Below are 6,011 nucleotides of genomic sequence, written 5' to 3'. Positions count from 1 at the left end.
TCCCGGATTACCCCACGACAGGCCCGTCTCTTTCCAGGAGGTGAGCCGTGTGGGGATGCCAGATTGGAATTCGGGGGCCGCTGCCCATTCAGGGTCATGCGGCTCGGTGATGTAGAACCACCCCAATTGCCACCCTTTGATGGTTTCCACGAAGGAGCCCTTGAGGCATGTGACGTTGGGCATCTTGCCCACCATGGCGCCTCCGCACTCTGCTTGCTGGCCGCCCACTACCTTCGGCTTGACATTAAAGGTCTTCAGCCATAAGCCGAAGTGGGGTTTGATGCGGAGGAAGGCCTCGCACACGACGATAAACACCGAGATGTTGAGGATGAAGTTCGGGGCGAGATCATGGAAATCCAGGCCGTAGTAGAACATGAGCCCCCGGACAAATGGGTGGAGTGGGAAGCCCAGTCTGTGGAGGAAATGGGGGAGGAACACCACCCTCTCATGGGGCCTGGGGGTGGGGATGAGCTGCCCATCGTCTGGGAGCTGGTGCGCAACATCATTGGACAAGTATCCGGCTTTCCTCAACTTTTTGATGTGCCCCTCCATGACGGAGGAGGCCATCCACCTGCCTCCCGCTCCGGACATGGCTGGAGAAGGTTGAGGTGGGAAGTGCTGACTTGGGCGCTGGAGCTCGAGTGCACAGAAATGGATAAGCGGAGGAGGAAGGTAAAACTTGCTTATCTCCCAAGCGCCATGATTAATGGCATGGTTGGGTTACCCTCACTTGTACTGATGAGAATCCCGGAATAAGGGGACACGATCTCTGCTCCGACAGGACGTGCCAAGGAAACCACCTCGCTAAACGCGTTGAGGTGGGACAGTAAAACAATTCGAATAAAGGCTTGGCCATGGCGTGATGTCACGCTGCGGAATACGTCAGCAGATTAGATTTGTACAAATATTATTCTCTCTACGGTGGTATGTGGAACTTATTTTGCAGAGCTGGACACTATCCTTGTGTTTAAAATCTTCTATGAAGTATTCAGAGGAGGAACCCGCCTTGCAATGCCGAAGACAATCTGTGCGCCAGACTCGTCGTCATTGAAGCCTGGTTCATGGGGTACTGAGGGAGTCCTGGACTAGGGGGTGTCCGGATGACCGGACTATAACCTTTGGCCGGACTCCTGGACTGTGAAGATACAAGATTGAAGACTTCGTCCCGTGTCCGTATGGGACTTTGCTTGGCGTGGAAGGCAAGCTTGGCAATACGGATATGTAGATCTCCTCCCATTGTAACCGACTCTGTGTAACCCTAGCCCTCTCCGGTGTCTATATAAACCGGAGGGTTTTAGTCCGTAGGACGAACAACAATCATACCATAGGCTAGCTTCTCGGGTTTAGCCTCTCTGATCTCGTGGTAGATCTACTCTTGTACTACCCATATAATCAATATTAATCAAGCAGGAGTAGGGTTTTACCTCCATCGAGAGGGCCCGAACCTGGGTAAAAACATCGTGTCCCTTGTCTCCTGTTACCATCCGCCTAGACGCATAGTTCGGGACCCCCTACCCGAGATCCGCCGATTTTGACACCGACAACGACGGCGACGAATCCCCCTCTCCGGAACCCCAAACAGACTCCAGATCAGCCCTCTCGAGAGAGGTTAGGGCTTGGCGGCGGCTCTGTATCGTAAAACGCGATGAAACTTTCTCTCTGTTTTTTCTCCGCGAAACGGAATATATAGAGTTGGAGTTGAGGTCGGTGGAGCATCAGCGCGCCCACGAGATAGGGGGCGCCCAGGGGGAGGGGGCGCGCCCCCACCCTCGTGGACAGGGTGTGGGGCCCCTGGCCTTGATTCTTTCGGCAGTATTTTTTATATTTTCCAAAATTCATCTCCGTGTATTTTCAGGTCATTCCGAGAACTTTTGTTTTCTACACAATAAACAACACTATGGCAGTTGTGCTGAAAACAGCGTCAGTCCGGGTTAGTTTCATTCAAATCATGCAAGTTAGAGTCCAAAACAAGGGCTAAAGTGTTTGGAAAAGTAGATACGTTGGAGACGTATCAGGGCTCCTGGGAAGGAGCGGCGCGTTGTCGAGCAGAGACCCTCACCGCCACCGTCGGAGCGTCAGCATGCCCTCTCGCCATGGCAAAAGGGAGGAAGAAGCAATGATGGGAAGATGCATATGGCGAAAGACTGGGGGCACCATTCCTCCCGCTCCCCTCCTTATAAAGGGATGGGGTCGAGGCTCGGCCGCCCCTCTCAGCCAATCCGGCTCATTAAGGTGACAGCGGGGGAGGCAGTCGACCGCCCTCCCCACCCAATTGAAGGCGCGTTGGTATCGACCCACGCGCGCACGTCTTCCCGTATTCTGTGCACCTGTCATTCGCCCTGTGTCGTGCATGCGGTGTATGTGGCGCAAGGGGCGGGCGTAATGGGATGCGTGGAACGACGGTTCCCAGGTGTGGAGAGTAAATGAGCAGCGGCCATGCGGTCTCGAAGGGACACGCAAGCCGCCTCTTTACTGTTCACCGCAGGATGACGCAAGCATGCTTCGATCACCCACGCGCACGGCCCCCACGTCACGCGTCCAACGCGGATCGTGGGGGAGCGCAGCAGGCGGAAAAATCACCGCAATGAAATCAGCCCTGCCTGCCCGCGCACTGTTTTAGGCCTGGCCCAACAACACGTTGCGCTTATGTGTGGCCAAGACCCGGGGGCTGCTGTCGGCGTACAGAAGTAAGGGCTCTACTTTGTACCCCTTTACCTGTGCAGGGGCAGTCAGAGCCACGCCCACGGCCACACTTAAGCGGGGCAGGGACAGGGAATCGAAGCCACAAGATGGTCAAAGCAATGCCAAGACAGGGACACAAAGAGCAAGAGGGTGAGGTAGACTCCCCCGACAAGACCCTTGCCGGGGCAGCCTCCGCAGCCACGACAAGAACCTTGCCGGGGTAGCTTACCCGACGCCAGCGGAGTGCGCCACCCTTGAGCCCCAGTTTTTCCAACACCACCAACCACGTTGGGACCAAGGCTCAGGAGGCGCCTCCATGATGGCATGCAGATCTTTGTGAAGACAAGAAATACTCCAAATCAGAAGGGGATTAGAAGATGACGAACCTCGGCGAGATCCTTGCCGAGGAAACCCACAAGACCCCTGGCAAGATCCTTGCCGGGTACGACCGCAACGCCATGGCAAGACCCTTGCCGGGGCCCCGGCAAGGCCCTTGCCGAGGACATCCGCGGGGCCACAGCCAGACATGTGCCCGCCGAGTTTCCACCGTCATGCAGCTGCCAGCCCACCAGCTAGGCAGGCACCTGCGTGTCGATGTTAGGCTTCCATGCCAACTCAGAGCATTCCTATGTGGTGGCATGCAAATCTTCGTGAAGGCCCTACCACCATGCCACCTCAGCAACCTGCCAGCCTACATGGCGTTAACCGCCTCCCTGGCCTGAGCGTGTGTCGACGCAGGGCGAAGCGGCGGTAAAGCGAGGGGGACACCTAAGGGATGCATTAAATGTGTCTTGTCCTGTAATGGCTAAGCGATAAGCTTAGCCACAGTACACCGATGCCACCTCTTGTGTGCCACTGTGGCGATCCCCTTGACTATAAAAGGAGGCCCAAGGCATCTAGGAGAAGGATTCAGACCCTTGGAGAAGTTACACCCATGGTAGCTAGCTCAAGAACTCCAAGAACACAGATATACACATCAAAGCAGGACTAGGGTATTACGCATCCTTGTGGCCCGAACCTGGGTAAACGACCCGTCTGCTTGTGCTGACTACTGATCCCGCTCTTCTCACGACCCCGTGCCCCGCAACCGTAGTAGGGATTCTTGTGATCCCATAGGTGTCGTTTACCACCGACAGCACCGCACACGGCTAAGAGAAGACTTCTTGTGCCTTTGGGGTGCCCCCTCCCCCGTATATAAAGGAGGGGAGGAGAAGGCCGATGGCCAAGGAGGGCTCGCCATAGGGGGGTCCAACTAGATTCCTAATCCTAGTTGGAGTCCTCTTCCTTTTTCCAAGAGGGGGAGAGAGGGAAGGAGGACGAGAGGGAGAAGGAAAGAGGGGGGCGCCGCCCCCTCGCTTGTCCAATTTGGACTTGCCATGGTGGGGCGCGCGGCCACCCTTGCGGCTCTCCTCTCCTTTCCACTAAGGCCCATGAAGGCCCGCTACTTCCCCGAGGGGGAGGGGGTCTGGTAACCTCCCGGTACTCCAAAAATACCCGAATCACTCCGGAACCATTCCGGTGTCCGATTATGACCTTCCAATATATCAGTATTTACCTCTCGGCCATTTAGAGACTCCTCGTCATGTCTGCGATCTCATCCGGGACTCCGAAGAATCTTCGTTCATCAAATCACATAACTCATAATACAAATCGTCATTGAATGTTAAGCGTGCGGACCCTACGGGTTCGAGAACTATGTAGACATGATCGAGACACATCTCCGATCATTAAAAAATAGCGAAACCTGGATGCTCATATTGGTCCTACATATTCTGCGAAGATCTTTATCGGTCAAACCGCATAACAACAAACGTTGTTCCCTTTGTCATCGGTATGTTACTTGCCCGAGATTCGATCGTCGGTATCATCATACCTAGTTCAATCTCATTATCAGCAAGTCTCTTTACTCGTTCCGTAATGCATCATCCCGCAACTAACTCATTAGTCACATTGCTTGCAAGGCTTTATAGTGATGTGCATTACCGAGAGGGCCCAGAGATACCTCTCCGATACTCGGAGTGACAAATCCTAATCTCGATCTATGCCAACCCAACAAACACCTTTGGAGACACCTTTAGAGCATCTTTGTAATCACCCATTTATGTTGTGACGTTTGATAGCACATAAGGTGTTCCGCTGGTATTCGGAAGTTGCATAATCTCATAGTCAGAGGAACATGTATAAGTCATGAAGAAAGCAATAACAATAAAACTAAACGATCATAATGCTAAGCTAGAGGATGGGTCTTGTCCATCACATCATTCTCCTAATGATGTGATCATGTTCATCAAATGACAACACATGTCTATGGTAAGGAAACTTAACCTTCTTTGATTAATGAGTTAGTCTAGTAGAGGCTAACTAGGGACACGGTGTTTTGTCTATGTATCCACACATGTATCAAGTTTTCGGTTAATAAAATTCTAGCATGAATAATAAATGTTTATCATGATATAAGGAAATATAAAATAACAACTTTATTATTGCCTCTAGGGCATATTTCCTCCAGTCTCCCACTTGCACTAGAGTCAATAATATAGTTCACATTGTCATGTGATTTAACACCAATAGTTCACATCTTTATGTGATTAGTTCAAATTGCCATGTGACTAACACCCAAAGGGTTTACTAGAGTCAATAATATAGTTCGCAACGCTATGTGATTAACACCCCAAGAGTACTAAGGTGTGATCATGTTTTGCTTGTGAGAGAAGTTTAGTCAACGGGTCTGCCACATTCAGAGCCGTATGTATTTTGCAAATTTTCTATGTCTACAATGCTCTGCATGGAGCTACTCTAGCTAATTGCTCCCACTTTAAACATGTATCTAGATTGAGACTCAGAGTCATCCGGATCGGTGTAAAAGCTTGTATCGACGTAACTCTTTACGATGAACTCTTTAAAACCTTCATAACCGAGAAATATTTCCTTAGTCCTCTTAGGTAGCTAAGGATAACTTTGACCGTTGTCCAGTGATCCACTCCTGGATCACCATCGTACCCCTGTGTCAAACTCATGGCAAGGTACACAATAGGTCTCGTACACAGCATAGCATACTTTATAGAACCTATGGTTGAGGCATAGGGAATGACTTTCATTCTCTTTCTATTTTCTGTCGTGGTCTGGTTTTGAGTCTTATTCAACTTTACACCTTGCAATACAGGCAAGAACCCCTTCTTTGATTGTTCCATTTTAAACTACTTCAAAATCTTGTCAAGGTATATATTCATTGAAAAATATTATCAAGCGTATTGATCTATCTCTATAGATCTTCATGCTCAGTATGTAAGCAGCTTCACCGAGGTCTTTCTTTGAAAAACTCCTTTCAA

The sequence above is a fragment of the Triticum dicoccoides genome, chromosome 3B, assembly GCF_002162155.2.
Source record: "Triticum dicoccoides isolate Atlit2015 ecotype Zavitan chromosome 3B, WEW_v2.0, whole genome shotgun sequence".
In the NCBI taxonomy this organism is placed as follows: domain Eukaryota; kingdom Viridiplantae; phylum Streptophyta; class Magnoliopsida; order Poales; family Poaceae; genus Triticum; species Triticum dicoccoides.
This window is presented reverse-complemented; position numbering follows the sequence as displayed.